Consider the following 18,953-nt stretch of genomic DNA (forward strand, 5'->3'; position numbering starts at 1 on the left):
GGTTCACCTTGGACAGCTGGCACCCTTTTCTCTACATTTTGTTGGTTGCTCTGCCTAGAACAGTACGAGCGGGAGTCGATTCTCTTTTGTGTTTTCTTTTACATCGCACCAGCCATTGAGCCTTTGTGCGCATTTTAGACCTCTTCGTTGTATTGTTCCGGTGCCACCTTTCTTGCTTATTATATAAAAACAACCTCAGAGGCATTAATAATTAAGCAGACACGTGGACGGGCGTTAAGTACTTATACTATGCCTTAAATGTACCCACAGCTTTCTTTGCGCTACGCGATGGAGAAAGGTAGTACCAGTGCCAACAGCTTCTAAAGTTTCGAACAGTTATTGATGTATAAGCCTCTTGCTGAAGTAAGCTCTTACGTTTTGGCCAGAAGGCGGAATTGAGGCACAAGCGGGTATTGTTTAAAACCGTCTTTGTGGGTGAGTGGCGGCGAGTGATTCTGTTTTGTTGCGTGATGCCCCGTGAATGTCGTGGCTTGATACCCGCACCGCCATTCGTCATTCAAATTGTACTGGGTGTGCATGCAACCACTCCTATTTATTAGCTCGTATGAGCTGTTTAAGGCTGGTTGGGAGTGTTTGTCATGGGTCCACTCGGAGTTATTTGTTATTGCGAAGCCTAACATTTTAAGCGCTCGAGTAGGAACGACAAAGAGCCCTCACGCTTTGGTTACACCGAAGCCTCACTCCAGTTTGCCGCACGGCCGGACAGCCAACCTGAAGTGAGGGAATAGCGACTGGACCTTACCAATGCTGTCATGGTATGTCATGTTATGTCGTGATACCAATGCTGTTATCACGGCCACTACCTTTGTTATGCTCACTAGGTTCCCTCCAGTGAAGTAGCAGCAGTTTGTGGAATTGGTGAATCTTGCTGTCGAAAAGACACAGAAACTGCTGAAGATTGAGTGTTATCATGAAAAGATCAAATGTTGAAGAATGGTGTACAGAAGGTGTCCTTGGCACATCTTTATTTCAATAAACAGCATGGATGACGGGGTTAAGCTATAAAAAACACAACACAGCACAACGAAACGCAACACAAAACAGAAGCTTAAATAGTGCAGGAAAAGGCACTATATAGGCAGTGTTGATGACGCAGGATTAGTCGGTCGTTTCCCACCTTGTCGTACTGTTTCTTAAGAGAAATCATAAAGCACACGACATTGTCATGACATGAGAGATGGGCAAGGAGCCGTGCGGAGTCGAGAAGAAAAATAGGCAAGGTAAGCGGAAAGCAAACATAAATGACGGTACAAAGCGAGGAACAGCGCACATTTTAACGAAATACGGACGGAGACAGGCACCGCAAGCACTGCTCCTTCCTTTGTGTGTGGTGTTCTTTCCTTTTTATTTCAAGGCCAGCTAGCCCATAATGGTACCCTTTCGGAAATGACTGACAGCATCTGTAATCCTAGATGAAGTGGCAACGATGTTTAAGTTTCTATCCCATTCCCTTGCAAATATGTGGGTAGGTTACGAGAAAGTAATACGATATTCATTCATAATACGGGCGGCCTACTGAAACATGCAAAAGCGTATGCAGAGAGAGTGAATTGGTTGCCTAGATGGCCGACGCCAACTAAAAGAAGCCGGCTTTAGCTAGAGGAAAACCTTACGAGCCATCGGATGGACAACTACTGCTATAAAAATATATGACGAAAACTGGCAACTATTTTTAAGTTTCGCGAGGGTTGATTGTGTTTATGTTATTTATACGGACGGCAAAAAGCATGTAAAAAATGAATAACCGAATACATCTGCCGTAAATATAGGTTGCTTGTGGTGCCGATGCATAAAGGCGGCGTCCGTGTATAAAACTCAAGTGTCTGCATTAATTTACATACCCTTGGTTCACGAGTAGAATTATTCGCTTGTTTGATTTTCAACCACGTTCATTTGAAGGACACGGTGAGTCATTATACACCATCTTGATCAGCCTACTTATGTCCACTGCAGTACGGGGGCATCTCCCATTGACCTCCAACCACTCCTGTCCTGTGCTGCACGGCCTGCATGACCTTCACAAATTCACTTATTATTCTTCATTCGAACTCCTATATTAGCTATTCGAGTTTTCTGCGCGATACCGGAAGCTCATTTTCACGCCCTAAGTGAAACTCAAGTCATTATCTTACAAGGCCCATTGAGCCAACCTAACGTTTTTTTTCTAGGTGTTTAGTCCACGCCAATTGTGTTCTCCATTTGTCATCACCAGCAGGATGGAGAGGTTGTATACTCTTCGTTTGTGTGATAGAGGTAGCTTCTTTTCTTTATCTGTGGATGTTTGCTTAAAACGCCCCAGCTCATACCTAATCTGCGCCAAATTTTTCACTCAACGTGTCCGAGGTAAGTAGACTCTTCTACTTGTTCTACCAATTCGCTACAGAAGTTCAAGAGGGAAATTTTGGCATGTTTATTCATTCTCACTTTAGAGTAATTCATTATTTTCTTTATTCCGACTTCCAGGCTTTCTGGATATCAGGCTTGAAGCATTTTTGCAAGTGTTCGGCCTAGTCCCTCAAAAAGGCTATGCCGTCTGCAAACATCAAATGGCTCTTCTCGAGGTCTGATGTAGGCCTCCTCTAGAGGTCGTATAGAGGTCTGATATGTCGTTATTAGGTGGAAAGACGATGACAACAATGACAGCGTGTCCGAAACATACCCATAGTGCTCGTGTAGTGAATGCCGGCTGTGGATTGCCCTCAACGTGTTTGCGCCGAAGAAAAAGATGCGACACCCCACACGAGGGAGTGACGTGGACCAATAAGAGGCGGCCACAACCGAAGAGCAAGCGAGGGTAGGGGAGGAGAGAGGATAACGCCGGGAGAAGTGGACAAAGCAGGTTCGCGGAGCGCGACGTCCATGTTGAAGGCTCGAAGCTCGTCGGGTTTTCGGGACCCGTACTCGAGAGTCACGCCTTGGCATCCTGGAGCCGAGGCGTGGCTCCAGGATGCCAAGGACATCCAGGACACGCCTGCGGTCACACCATTCTTCAGGTTGTGGTGCCTGGCAATTCCGGATATTTGTCTCCATGTTCCGGGCAGTCAAAAGAAGGCCTACTTGCGATAACTGGCTCTGAGACAGTTTTCTATGCAGTTACTGCACGAATAACACAATGACCAGAAGCATGTATACACAGATTCTTCTGTGACGTCCTGGAGCTCGGCAGGTGCGGTGGTTCTTATACCATCAGAATCAACCAAAATCCGATTCCGTGTTGGCCATGTTAGCTTGACGGCTACTGAACTTGGAGCCGTTCATGGGGCCCTTCAATACATTGTGAACGCTCCACCCAAAAATGGTCGATTTTTACTGACTCCAAAGGCGCCCTGCAAAGTATCCGAGGAGCCCTGCCCTGCGGTCCTTTCCACCAACTTGTGACAGAAATTCGAGAATTTTTCGCCAGGCCATCACACGGGCCATAATATTTTATTGTATTGGCTGCCAAGTCACTGCGGAATAACCGTCAATGTTCTGGCAGATGCAGCTGCCCGGACAGGCCATGACAGTGAAAGCACCATCCTGCTTCCGCTTTCAAGGACTGATGCAGCTAGGGTGCTTCGTCAGTTCGCGCACAGGACCTCCATTACGCAATGGATTACACTGGACTTTGTTCATCTTAGCCTCCACAACGAGGACCCTCTACTCCAGCGTCGTCTTCCTTGTGGGCTGTCTCGATCACATTCTTCTTTACTTTGTGGACTGTCGTTGGGAGTTGCCTTAACGAGGGCCTACTCCTTTCTCATCGGGATGGCCAGTAGTGCACACTGCTATGCCTGCGAGGTTGAAGAGACAATCGAACATGCTTTTTGGCGTTGCCCCCAGTATTAATCGAAAAAACGTGTTTTGGCCGCCGACCTCAGCCGATTGGACAATGTACCGTTCAGACTAGAGACTACAACGACCCCTACAATCAACATCGCAGAAGGCAACAAAAGCCATTCCGCGTTTCATGAAGGACACACGCTTGAATGAAAGAGTACAATTCCTACAAAGGGACTATAGTGTGTGCGCTCCCCGCTCCTTTCCCCTTTTTTTCGGCTGTCTTTTCTTTCATCCCCTGAACACCCCTTCCCCAGTATCGAGTAGCATTCCGGGCTCTAAGGCTAGATAACCTCTCTGCCTTTGCTTTCATTTTTCTCCTCCTTCTCCTCCGTCTTTCTATGCGTTGCTTCTACAGCTGCTTCGGATTCTGTAATTGCTGTTGCTAGGTTGCCATGTAGCCTGACTGCACGATCTTTGTTCTGGTTTCGAAGGGCGAATTTATTTGAAGGGCGATTTTGAATTCCTGCGTCCTACCTCTGACTGACTTCATCCTGCGTTTCATACTATTTATGGTTTCCTTCCTTCTCTTCTGCGATTGAGCCTTACTTTTCATCAAGACCATCTAAGATCACTGGTGTGAAGCTAACCTGACATCTCTATGTCCTGTACGATGCCTTTGTTGTTAATCCAAATCAAGTGAATCTTATTTTTGTTGAATCATTGGGATGGTTTGGCGTCCATTTCCTGTTTTTGGTTTCCGGATCAAAGTGTTCGTTTTCCCCAGGTCCTTCGTCCCAGCAAATCCCACCAGTGTATCTTCTGAACTGTCCCGGCTGCCTATTGCAAGGTTCCCACTGACCGTTTCTCCTTTTTCCTCTTGGCGACTTTTACATTAAGCTGTCCTATCACAACCGTTAACTCTGTTGTGTTGTTTCCATCTACAGTAATCATTTAACGTCCTCATAGAAACGTTCTACCCCATCGTCATTCTAGTTAGGTGATGGCGTATAGGCTTGTACTATGTTTAACTCGTATAGCTGGTTTAACCTCCACCACTGAAACGCATTCGTTAATTCTGAAAAATGCATCCAAGTTCCTTGCTTTTTCTCTTTGTATTGCCAAACCCACTCCGTTCCCTTTCAATTTTGAGGTCCTTGGTAGAGCAGAATATTCCAGTTAGTGAGCTCCAGGAAACCTTGCCCAGTTCATCTCAATTAAAGTATCCCTAAAATATCCCACTTCATGTCCGATACCCCCTCCAATAGTACAGCTTAGCTTCTATCGCAAGATAGGGTGTGCCTGTTGAAATCTGCGAGGTTTGTTGAAAAATGTCTTTGTGTAAAAAGAGTACGGTATTCCATAAGAAAATTGATCCAGCAAATATTCAAGGTTGTCTTTTAGTGTTTCAGACTGTGCATGACTATGCTAGTATATAAAAAATAGGGCTCAGTGGCAGAATATGTTTAATACATTGTGTTTTCGCTAATTTCTATCACCTGCACGTCATTACGGAAATTGACTTCTCCCTCGACTTTAGTCCCCTGTTGGCAGTTGTGTACCCGGCCGAAATAGTAAGTAGCCTGACAGGACGATCTACACTTTCGGAAAGTTGAGCGGCAGCTGTATGTGCAATTTCTTGGCGACATGGTTGGCTGGTCGTTATAAGTGCCGAACCTTTGGTCGCACATTAATGGCTAGCTTCTCCACCCATTGACCCTATCCTAAAAATATGAAGGCGCCAACCGAACCTCGGGTTCGAATCAAATTTCAGTAACATACCCGTTGTTCGATTGGTTCCATCAACACCGGTGTTCAGGCTTCCGTATTGCGCCTTGCGCCGTAGTCTTGGATACGGGAATTCAAATGAAGCGCCAAAGTAACTGTCTGTACAGACACAAATTGAGTGATTCAAATGGAAGTATGGCAGTTTCGACCAGTCCTATGCATTCCCAACAGCAATAAAGTCGTGCTAAAATATTTGGGGCAAGGGAAACGGTGCTTTGGAATGGTCACGTCGATGGTCCACAGGGAGTGAATCGGGCCGGCGCTAACTACGCACCTTAAGACGATCGCTTAATTGGACGAGACGGACTGAAGCTGATGCAAGAACCTGGATCACGCTGCACCTCCCACCAAAATCTGTTACGTGGAGGCAAAGCTGATTTAGGGAACCATGGTTAAGTATCATGTTGGACCTATCTACATTATTGGAAATTCAGTCCTTCGTGAGCCCGCGAAGGCTGCGCGCACGCTAAAAGAGCAGTGTGAAATTCCGCTGATCGCTGCATTATCCCCTGGTAATAAAATGGTATCCATTTGTTTTATTTCTCATTAAAAATCTGCCTACTTCAATCCCTCCTGGTTGGTTCTCCAAGTATGGGCAAATGCTAAAAAAATTATAATAATTGCCCCTCCTGGGCTTTTTGGTGAGCAAAGGAATTTTTATTTTTCTCCTGTAACAAAAGCAGGGACAAAACACACGTGGTTACGCTTTTCCAAGTTCACATATTCGGTCCGTCCGTTACCTTCCAGGACGACATCTCTCCTTGCTGTTAACAAAGCAGATACGAAATGAGTCACGAACTATACTCGGATACAACTCAAGAAAAGTGCGGCTTTTCCTCATCAAAGGACCCCCTTCCAGCCAATGGTGTCGCCGTATCAACGTGACGTCGCGGTAGACCGCCTCCACGCCGCGCTCACGGAAGAAATCACAAAACATGTTCTTCCGCGCTTCCGGACTTCTACCAAAATGGCCGCCTCCGCTGTTCGCGTCAAACCGTCGGCGTCGTCGGGCTCTCTGAGGACGATTTTTAGTGCCGTTCAGTCGTATTCCTTGTTTGCGTGTTGTGTGTAGTGTTCTTAACATGCTCGGTAATGACAATCGCTACGGTGTTTTTTCTTCTGCTTTGTGAGCGCTCTCGTTGCCGGTAAGCAGCCGCCGCTGCAGTTACTGCAGTACGCTGTATGATACGAAGCTGTCGTCGTCATCCTGTGCGGGCGTTTGGCCTTGAGCGTGAAGTACCGTTCTACCGTTTAGTACCTCCTGTGTCTGTGCTACCCACGTTATCGCACCAGTGTCTGCGACAGGGGGCGATAACTCCTTGTTTATTTCTCGTAGATTACGCCAGCAAGTTATTAACGCCATGGACAGTACGCACGGGGCGAAACGCAAGCCACGCGACGGCGCGCGCTGCATTTCGTTAAAGCATATATGTCGAGCCGTGTGTCCCAAGTCCATGTCGGGCGCAAGCGTATTCGCCCAAATTGTGATCAAGTTGCCTAATACAAGAAGCAGAATTTTCGCACTTTTTGACCGTGAATGCGTACGAGCTGTAGCTTAGCTACGTGATGGGATTTAATATGCCACCTTTTCTATTTTTTTTCTCGGTTACGCTGAGATACCATTGTTAAATGTGTTAATTGCCACAAGTATGTTTTTGTCGCCTGTTTTTTGTTGGAGTGCCTTAAGTTGTTTCGGACAAAAACCTGTGTGAATTAAATACGAATAGGCATCTGCTTTGAGTTTGCATTGTCTATGATAATTAAGATTCCACAGGAGTGTTACCACTGTAAGTTCAATTTCATTGTCCCGTTTATGCTTTGTGAATGAGCTGTGGTTCGCGATAGTGACATTGCATTAGCTAGATTTCACCGGTATGACCAGCTGCAACAATGCATGTGAAGACATGAAACGCAGCACTGCAATCAAATAAACCACCTTTCAGCTTTTTCTACACATGCGCATGCATATTGTTCACCAAATCAAATTCTTGCATGAGATGTGCATTATTGAAGCTATATAGACACTGCCCGCCTTGTGTTTGTCTCTTAAGTAAGAAGCTGCTGCTGCAATGGTCATCTGTATGCACGTGCTCTAAATTCAAAATAGAGCATTCAGGGTGGAAAACAGCTCAGCATTTCATCCATTCTCACTGTTGCGTCACAAGTGGCCGCTAGAGCGAGAAGCTCACTGCTCCAAGTCAAAGAGCAAGCTGCTGCTTGCCACAGGACTGTTCGCAACTCAACTCGTGCAATGTCTACACATATATTAGGAGTGTAAATCACAATGACAGAACATGAATTGATGCCCACTTCATAACACAGGCAATGAAGTCTGTTTGAAGGGTTACGTAGTGATCTGCACTGATTGATGACATGTCGGTTGAGTTGATGCATGGAACCACACATATGGTACACATCGCTGCACTGAAACTGGTCAATGCATATCATACTTATCTTGCTACGCAAAGGCAAAATCGGATCATATGTTCAGGAGAAAATTTATAATCTCGCCAAATATGCACTACATGAAATGATTCCCATACATGGGAGGATCGATTGAAACCAACCTTGTTTCCCCTTCCCAAAGCTTTGGGGATTGTTTTTAACATTGTGATTCTGCATTTTATCCAGTGGAGTAGGCAACAGATAAAACCTATTTATCCTAAGTCGTGCGTAAGACAGCAGATAGCTAAATAGAATCAAATTAGAAATAAAACACCGAAGCAACGTTTCTTGTCCTCACTGCTGTATCCTGTCAGATTTGGCTCAGACAGCTAAACAGACGCACTGCTGAATTATGCATAGCAAATGAAACGAGCAATAAGACACTTAAACAGATTTATTTGTTCTCAATGTTCTACAAGAAGACAACTTGGCTCAGCCAGCCACACGGACACACAATGTTCAGTTACATGCTTTCACGTAGGCATTTAATTTGCAACTTTGTTTCTGCATCCAATACACGCATAAGTGTCCAAACAATGTAAAAAACGTGGGGTGAAAACTCGAGCTAGCGTCTTTTCCTGTAGGTGAAACTTGCCTTTATAGCCATTTATATAGTGTCGCACAAGGAGCCGTAGAGCCACACACTGCAGATGATTCTGCTTGAAGTGAATTTGCGAACTCACTTGACTCTGCTTGCACACACCTCATGCTACACATGCGAATAGCCATCCTCCCTGTGCAGCGAAAACTATCGCATAGTGCAAGCGTGGCCCTGCTTCCAGAAAATAGTTTGGAACAGTGTGGGTTTCCTCTAGCTCGAGATGTACAATTTTCTTTTATGGATACGTCTGCCACGCAGTGTCTTGTCAGGACTGCATTCATTCGGCCTAATTCCTGCACCACACTTGCAACAAATGAAATCAGAAACCAAGCACTGCAACAGCCTTTTCTGATTCTCATAGCTACATATCAAGGCAACCAGTCCTGAGCCAGCACCGCACAATACACCGCTCGCTTCACTACAGCAAATGATATCATGCATCGATTGTTGAAATTACTTGTCACCCTCACTGTCATACTGGAAAATCCCTGTCGACTCTACAACACAGCATACAACATTCAGTAATGGCAAATGAAATAAAAACCAAACACTGCAATTCCATCTTCTGATTCTCATAGCTACATATGAAAGCAATCAACCATGAACAAGTTACGCAGCACACACAGGCAGCTCAGTTAACTCCAGAAAGAAGTCTTAATAACGCACACAAACAGCATGTCTGGTCTTCTCTGCTGTCTGATGGAGTTTCTTGCTCCTGAAGCTATGGAAACACATCTACTTAAACTAAATTGCGCACTCCACACTAACTGAAAGGGGCAAAGGCGGCACTGGCGAATAGCTGGCCGCCTTACACATCTTCAAAGGACTCGATACCAGATAGGTCACTGTCGGAGTCCATGTCATCTTCATCCAGATGGATTATAATAGGTTGAACATGCGCACTTGCTCCACCGTCTCCCCTGAACTTTGTTTCAATGCTGATCACATGCTGAACTGCGTTTGCCCAGTGTTGAGCTGTTACCTTGGCAGCTTCTTCCCTCAGGAGCACCTCTACATCTGCCAGCTTAAATGTGGCATTTCTGGCTGCGACACCTCGTTTCATCTGCGCCCATATGAGCTCAATGGGATTGAGCTCACAATGGTAGGGTGGGAGCCTAAGCACAATACATCCTGCCCTTTCAGCTGCACCGTCAACACGATATTTGATGTACCGTGTCTTTACAGAGGTCACAAGGCTGAGGAGCTCCTTTTTAAGCATTTTTTTCATCCCAAGCAAGTCCTTTGGACGTCAGCCAGTCCTGAACGACCTGTTTGCGCGAAGACGTCGTAGGCACTGCTTCTTCCAGCCGCGAGTGGTACGAGGCATTGTCCATGACAATTACACTACCTTGTGGCAGTTGCGGCAAAACGACGCCAAACCACCTTTCAAAGCGGGTGCCGTCCATCTCCTCGTGGTAGTCGCCGGTCTTCGTACCCCGAAAGATATCCAGGCAACCACTTGACGAAGCCGTCCTCGCTGCCGATGTGCGTTACAATCAGGCGTTGTCCTTTCCCTGACGGCTGCTTCAAACCTGTCGTCAGACCACGCATGAAGGCGTCGTGGTGGGAAGCAACCATCGTGTCCGTCCAAACAGTCGATAGGGTGTGTCCCGCATTCACCCAGGTTTCATCAAGGTAGAAGATTTTTCGACCTTCCATCCTGTACCTGGCGACGTCGTAGAGGTACTTCTGCTGCCACGCGACAATGTCGTCCCGCTCGATCAGCAGCGAGTTCCGGCCCCTCTTCTCATACCTGAACCCGATGTCATTCAGCAGGCGGCGCACAGTCCATGGCTTGAGAGGAGTAACATTGCCGCTAGCGTTGAAATCCGCAGCAATTGCCTTCACTGTCGGAATCTCATTGCTGCGAAAAAAACGATACACGGACGACCGCAATGCGCACTTCGTGAAGTCGTCGTACACTTCTGTGCGTCGTCTCTTTCCGGCGCTTCGCGGGCGCTTTCGGGAGGGCGTCGCAACATTTCCGTCGTTATTTTTCATCTCCTTCTTCACGTCCATCACCAAGCTCACGCTGACTCCAAGAAGATCGCTCACGGTCGCGGCCGTTTCTTCAACGCTGCGCTCTGGGTGAAGATGCCGCAAACGAACGTACGCGTTCCGGATCATCTCCCGTCCGCAGCTGCAGATGACACGGCCGCTTTGGTTTTCTTGTACCATCGGCGTGGCGTAGATGGCAACGCACCACAATTCTCAGTCGAGAACGATGAAGCACATTCAGATGCGACTTCTTCGGGATCCATGGCGGGAAATGGGGCCGGCAATGCATAAAACCAGAAGCTGCCAGAAGCAAGCGGCTGAGGGAAAACCCGGAAGAGCAGAAATTCACCATCAGGAATATAATTGAAACTCGCTACTACAGCTGACGATAAATTCCTTCACGCATTGCATTAAAACGGGCACATAAAAAATTTTAGCTAAGGTTTTTATCTCCGCTCAAAGTGAAGGCGCCCTTACGAACTACTTTTCGGCACGGACGCATTAAGGAAAGCGTGGCTCCGAGTGCTGCCCGCAGGTGCAATGCGGTCGGCCACGACGTCACCTTGATAGAGCGACACTATTGGCTGGAAGGGGGTGGTGGAAGTGGGGGATTAGGCGACGCCCCTTTTTTCTTGACTTGTATCCGAGTATAACACGGCATGAACACGAATGCAAATGACTTTTGCACTTTTGGTACATAAATTGTGCACTGAGAGGACAGCCTGTGTCCTGGGAGGAGGGGGGGACTACTCCCCCACCCCAGGCACGAGCTCCCTTTACACAAGACGTTTCTTTCACTCGGGGTTTTCCTTGCTACATCCGCAACTACAAAACATTCAAATGCAAAAACAAATACAAAAGAAACCGAGCATTGGTTTGCTGACTGTACCACATACCCTTAGACGGCCCACCTTCCCATTTCAGACCACATAACTTATCAAACACTCAGAACGCGATCTACATTATATGATACGGCAGTAACAGTGACTACATAAATCATATTATAAAAAATTAAATCTAACCAAACAAACTGTTTAGTGGTTTTACGAAAACGTCCAGGTTACGTTAAATTCTGCGCACAAATTTTATAAAAAAAAACATAAGATGCCCTTTTTTTAATTTAAATACAGGAAGTGCGTTTTGTTTTAAATTTAATACATTTAAATAAATTTAGCTTAACCATTGCTTCAATATTTTTGCTTAGAACTGCATGTTTGGGCGCGGACCGTTATATTTAAGCCACGCATTTTAATTTTTCTACACGCCATTTTATTTCTCAAATAATTTTGTGTCACCAGGTGTTCCCCAAAAAGTTTTTTCGGATATTCCTCGAAAATCTTGAAAATTTATGAACGCCATCAACAAATGGAAGAGGCTGAAAAGGACCGCGCACATTGGGAAAATGTTATCCGCACATACGTAGGGACTTCCTGTTACCAGCTGCACCCATATACGAAAACCAAGTTGCCAAAATTTGTTATAATCAAGCAAGAACCCGCAGTAACCTGGGATTGCACGCAATCGCTGCGCCAAAAATAGGCGTTTCGAGTAATTTCACGGTTTGACCTACAGGCGGCTCGTCAGTGGCAGTAGATGAAAATGTCGCGAGTTGTGAGGCTAAAGAGAAATGGCAAAAACGCATTTTTCTTTTCAAGCATCCCAAACTGAAAACAAAAGATATTAAGCCGAGCAGTCAAACGTGCCACTCCGCGCATCTCAGCACTTCGTAAGAGAAATCTTGGCACCAATAATTGTACACAACTTGGCTGGGGCCACTGCCTTAATTAGGTTATGGGAGGGCAATGACGAAACCCTGATAGAACAAACGACATAACGAGAGTGGACATGAACGCGATGAGTGTACTCTCGTCGTACAGCAAAAAAAAGTTCCTACGAAGGGCACGCTAGACGATATTATTGAGGACAGTAAACTACCACTGACAAACGACAAAATTTCTCAAAGAGGGAAATTCTTTTAACTTCTATGTCCTTCGCATAGTTTTAGGCATGCAATTCAGTATCAACCACTTTTGCCCCTACTATTTACGTGGTTATTTCCTTGCTTCATTGGTAATGCTTCGGGAAAAAAAACAGATTGCACCATCAGCGTCGGCAGGACAACTACTACAAGGGCGCAACATTGGTTTGCAATGTGGTTTGGCGCCATGTAAGCCCTGAGGACTGCATTCTGTGAATTGAATGACAAATATTGATATTGGTCTTGTTGTTACCCTCTCTAAGCAAGTTAGTCATGTTCTCTATCCACGAACTGTAACATATATATTTTCTTAACGTTGGGCGCTCATTTTGGTGTTCTGTCCTTAACCTTCCATTTCCGTTTCTCTTTGCTTACACATTATTATTTTAAAAGCGAAGCTGTTTCGCCCATAGTTGATTCTGATGTTTCACAGCATATAGCATAACTGTCTAAGGAAAAGAATTCACCGGTACCGGCAGAAGTCGCGACTTTGTCTGGTAGATCAATGTAGAGTCAGTTGTCTTACCTAGTCGCCTACACCCCTTTTTTATTTATTGTTTGCTTAGGGATTTTTAGAGATCATGGCACATCAGCGCATCGTGTTACCGCCTGCGTAGGCACTATACCGTAGGTATACGTAACTATGTAAATGTTACCGCACGCTCATTTGGGTCAAGTTATTTGACACAATTTGTGGCGTTAGTTGAAGTTGTCAGCTTCTGTGCCATTACTGAGCGGGGACGAGAGTATCGCCACTTTCGTTCGATCACGCTTGAGACACCAGTATTGAGTTCGAGTAGGATCGAGCTCGATTACGATTTAAACTGCCGTGTCACAGGGGCATGACACCGGTGAAGTCACGCTATAGTGTACAAGAATAGTCACGCGCTAGCCGCCGCGTCGGTGCGCTGTTGGACACGTTTGTGTTGCACAAGTTGAAGTCATTTATGAGCAGTTATTGTCGATTGTTGAAATGCACTTAACACGACCCTAGCCTTATAAAAAATATTTGCGGGCAAATGTTGACATCCTGCGAAATGTATTTGAAGTGATTACCATCAAATCTGAACAAAATAAGATAGGATGATCAACGAAGACGCACTTAGCACAACTTTTCTTGCTACTTGATTTAACCATGATGTTATGCACCGACTGCAGCTTCATGAATTCAAAGTGTGAGCAAAGCAAATTTCGGGGCTGCCTTGATACTGAGGTTACCGTCGAACGTCACTTGTAGGCTAAACGGCAAGGCACTCTGGCCCCCTTTGTTTGCCTTGGATAAAAAAAAAATAAAAGCCGGTGAAACCCTCATTGCAAAAAAACGAGGTTTCGCCAAGATTCGAATTATGGACTTTCAAAACAAAATGCCAGCACACAAGCGCGCAACCGCTCGACCACGCCAGTTTTTTGTCTTTATTTCCTTTTTTTACATTTTTACAAGTCAAAGAAGTAATAAAAAGCGCCTGCCATGTTTTGGTTGCCGGAAACTATTATAAACATCAAATGATGTCAATTTTTGAAGCACTAGGCAAATGAAGAGACTAGGCAAATACTCGAAGCTCTACCACGCCATGTGGCGACGCTGGTACCAATAATTTGGTACACTAAAAGAGGCTGACAACGACTATTTTCGAGTGATTTGCTTTGGTCGTGTTTGGGAAATTTGAGCCGTGATAACGCTTGTTTCTTAATCACCCATCTTGGATCCGAGGGCAGTTATGCTATTACTACAAGCGATGTAACCACAACCCCCTTATTTAAGTCAAGAAAAGCTATCGCAAAACCTCGGTCTCCCCTACGCAAGCCACGTTAGCAACGAATGGAGTGGCATGCGCCGCTAGCATTCTGGCGTTGATAAGGCTTGGTCGTCACGCACAAATCTTGCAGCCAAGCCCCATCATGCTAATACTACAATCGACGTTGCCAGAGCTCCCTTATTTAACTAAAAAAAAGCTGTCGCAAATACCCGTTCTCCCTGATAAAAACCAAACCAGCCACAAATGAATGAGCGCTTTCGAACAGAAATAGCTTGCAATTTGTCTCAAGGCAGCCGATAACTGCAAGTTAAAAAGAAATTGATTCTCTTCTGCTGAAAGGAATGACCCCAAAGCACGAGAAGGACGTGAAACCCAACCTCTGCTGCCAGCTTTCCGCTGCTCTCTCGCGCTGCGTCGAAGCCGATATCTGGCGAGCGTAGACATGGGCGTTGATCGCTCTTCAGCTGGCGTCGCCACGGGAGAAAACGGCGAAAGTACGCTGCATGTGGTTGGGCCTTTAACTTGTACTAAATGTGCGTCAGCTCCCCAGCGCCGAAGCCCAAGCCGCGCGCACGGAGCGAAACCATCGGCCGCCACCCAAAACGAGAGAGAAAAAAAATCCATGTCGCTTGAAGTCGCGCACGAAGAAGTGACGTCACGCTGTGACGTTGCCGTTTGAAGGGGGTGTGGTCGGCCTGGGCCCCTACGGGATATGGTTTGGGAATACGCTACACGGGACAGACAAATGTTGCCTAAATTTCGCGAGCATTCAACGAAACAAGTACGATGGGTAATGGAAAATTATATACCTACTCGGAAATCAGCCCACGACAACAAATTTCATGCTGGGTCGCCTTGTCGCGCGCGCGCGCGCGCGAGAGAGAGAGAGAGAGAGAGAGAGAGAGAAAGACAGATTATTTTATTTTACAGGAAGAAAGTGAGGGGGAGTTCTAGGGAGCGTTGCGGGATTCAGAGGCCTCTGTCCAGAGTTCTGCTGACGGCTTCTTGGATGAAGTCAATTAGTGCGCGTTGCTCATCTTCTCTTCTAGGTGAGGTCAACCACTCTCTGGTGCAGTGTTTTCTAATTTGGATGTATTGGGGGCACTTCCGAAAGATGTGGCCTTGGATTCATTTAATTTTTCACCGTTAACATGATGGTAAGAGTGTCGTTTTGCCATATCTGAAAAGATGTAGCTTCGCAGGTGTTTCCAGTGTTCCGGCCTGGGCCTCTGAGAATAGGGTTTACTGCTGCCTTGTTAAGTCAGGGTGGGGTGCTTGGAATAGATGTTTGGCCGTTTTGTATTCTTCAAGATGACATTGCGGGTGAATTGACTCGTGAGATGTCGGACTTTGGCAGCCGCTGCAAGGTGAGCGCTCGCAAACGTTAATATAGTCTCCCCGAGCAGCGTGGATACGGACTTATGGAGTAATCCACTTCCGCGACTAAGCGCTTCCTCTTAACATCATCATATGACACAGGGAGCCGGAAGAATCTAGGACAAACTGAAAACTGAGGGCTGAGAAATTACTCTTCAAACGACACCTTCTATCGCTTGCTAATTGACTACCCTGTATACTCACGAAATGCGTCCTGGGAGTGACCAGTTGGTCGTTAAAGTCCAAAAACAAAAGGAAAGTTTGTGTGAGCGATTACTAAAACGTTCATGCCTTGATTTCGATCCGCATTTGTACACTATGATAGTTAAGTGTCACCCTACACCCTCCTCCCGCCCCCCCCAACCACCCCCAGTCCTTGCGAAATAAAGTGCATTTCGCATCTAGTTTACGTGGTGAGCCCTACCACCAGACTAATGTCTTTAGCGTTTCAGAATCTGCAACGCGTTTTTTTCATACCCGTACGAGCTGTTCTGCTTCTTATAGACTTGTAGATAATTTATTTTTTTCGTGGTTTTATTAACTGTCCTCGGTTCTTGCCCGAACGCCTGAGTGGGTACGAATATACGCAGCATTTTTGTGTGGCTTATACTACCATAAAAGGCACACGGTATTGTCAGGTATAGGGTAATTACATCGCGGAATCATATTTTTGTATGGCGTATATTTTCGAAACAAAGGCGCATTCGTTGTCCCCGCTACAAAGCGGTACACAGCTCTCACTGTGCCAGGGTCAGGACTAAACGGAGTGACAATGGAAACAAACTCTTGAGTAATAAACAGCACGCTGAAACAAGTATTCACCAAGGATACGCCTCTTGGCTAAAATTGGCTATATGGCACCCTACATCCCGCAACATAAAGGAACAAACGTTCATAACGGCGACTCTGTTTCTAAAACCTCACAAGTGGAGCATCAAGCTGTGTTTCTGCTTCTTTCATGATTTACTTCTACCCTGGAGCTTCTTACAATAAATGTTGGGATAAAAGGAAAATCAAGGTACAGCTTAATACACAACGGCAGCGACCAAACGGGGGGGGGGGGGGGGCGACATACGCAGCGGGAAAGCTCAAAAAAGCGGTAGCGAATTCTAAGGCCCAAACAACGACAATGCGAAAGTATGGAGAAGGAACTAAAGAATGCATTTTCATGTGAAACTTTGTCACTGATCTGCATAAGTAAAGTTGTAGACTGAGCTAGTTGGTAATTCATAGCGAACAAATGTAGCGTAGCAGAATACACACGGACTGAGCGCTCGTCCGTGTGTATTCTTTCCCTCCCGTGTGTTTCTGCTGCGCTACACTTGTTCGTTCGACTGATCTGCAAGTTCACTGCATTTCTCTGGGCAAGAGATTCACTACGAAAGGTCTCAAGCACTCATACGAGCTTTGCAGGACGATATGGTATGCATATATAAACGATTTCACTTCGTGCATGTGCAAATGATCGGGCATGCACAGGAACAAATTATTTTATTTAAAATGCAGTGAAGCCATCTAGGCACCCACTTTGAGGTTAAAGCAAAATGCAAACTGTGTATAAACAGATTATGTCCCAAAAAACGCAACACAACGCAGACAGAAATCTAAAGGCAAGTGCTTATGCCCATTGTGATGCATACATGTTTAAAAGAACGAGCCAAATAAATTTGGACCGAGGTAATCACGCATTGAACCAAATGAGGCGTTCGTACACATCTAGTCTGCAAGTGCACCAGAATGTCACTTATATTGTTCGTTAGATTTTTATTTATTCGCCACAGACGTATACATACGCTTTGTGCAGTTGGCAGTAATCTGTGTCTTTTCTCTAAGCATTTTTTTAATTTATCTTACTCGCTCGTCGCTTCCTGCCCGGCGAACCTGCGACAAATTACCGCATAATGTCAATGTCGGTGTTATCTGAAATTGTTACAGCCGCAACCTACGGGGCCATTTCACTGTACTTATTTACGTGCATATTCTCTAAAGAGTCCAAGCCGGAAATGATTGTTCAGGTACATAGTTTGCTGCTCTAGTTGACGTAAACGTTTTGCATGTATGAGAAATCATGCCAAGCGCTAAATGTTTTCAGCAGAACCCAATAGAAGGCGTAGTTTGTGTGTTTTTCATTCTCGATATTGACCGGGTTTTATTAACAATTCGGTGCCTTAATGGGTGAAGCACGTGGTATAAACAATATTTACCAGTATGATTTGTGTACAAATGCAGGGTCTTTACTAACATCAACGATATCTCTTTTAGAACGTCTGGAAAACATCCATTGATATACTAATCAAGAGCATTTTATTCCCCCGACCATGAAACACTGGGTATTTTTTTTCTCGCAGGGAAGACTGCGTTTTACAAAACAACTGACGCCCATAACGTTCAGGATTGTGACAATAACAATGCTTATACAAAAATACTATCCTTATAAGAGAAATTTTCTTCCAGCGTCCCGGCACATCCCTTCGGAGAAACAGAAAATTTTGACACCTATGCTTTTACCTTCAGGCTTGGCAACACCCTTCTGTAATGAATGGGCCCAGGATTGGCGTGAAAGTCCCGGGTCAGTGGCCAGTGCGTGCGCGAGTAAACGTTGCTTTATGCAGGACGCAAGAAGAAGCAGAAGATAGCGCACGGAAGCAAGGACGCGAGACTAAAGATATAAGCGTCAAAAGAGGCAAGAGGAAAAAAGGAAAATGTCCGCAATAAAGCAAAGGAAACGCCCTACAGGGTTTGGTCGCAGCCCCTAGGGGTGTTGAAATCCGACGTGCGCGGGGTCAACGGGGACATCACGGCGAGACTGGCTCGATGACCACCGGCGCTAGGCCACGTCGCATCCAGGCGCGGGACATCGGGCAGGCATCGTCGACCTTGCAGGTGAGTCAAGGCTCGATGGCGTAGCAGCGGGTGTGAGCGTGGGGTTCCACCTCCAGGGGAATACGTACCCACGCTCTCTCGCCCAGCGCGTCACGAGCTCGAGGCACGGCTAGCCCACACGTTGTCGTTACCATCGGCGGACGGCTCACGGACACAGCAGTGGTTGCGTCCCAGGTTCTCACAGGGCCGCGCTCTCCCGCCCAGCGCGTCACAGGCGTCCATTGATCACCGGCCTGCTTCAATTTTCTGCACGCACTCGTTGCAGCTGCGCGCTCGGTCTCCTCCACTTCGCACTCCACCGGCACTTGATTACAATGAACCCGGGTTTAAGAAAGTTGTTGGGGAG

The sequence above is a fragment of the Haemaphysalis longicornis genome, unplaced genomic scaffold (assembly GCF_048455015.1).
Source record: "Haemaphysalis longicornis isolate Haplotype H1 unplaced genomic scaffold, Haemaphysalis longicornis Haplotype H1 scaffold_13, whole genome shotgun sequence".
NCBI lineage: Eukaryota > Metazoa > Arthropoda > Arachnida > Ixodida > Ixodidae > Haemaphysalis > Haemaphysalis longicornis.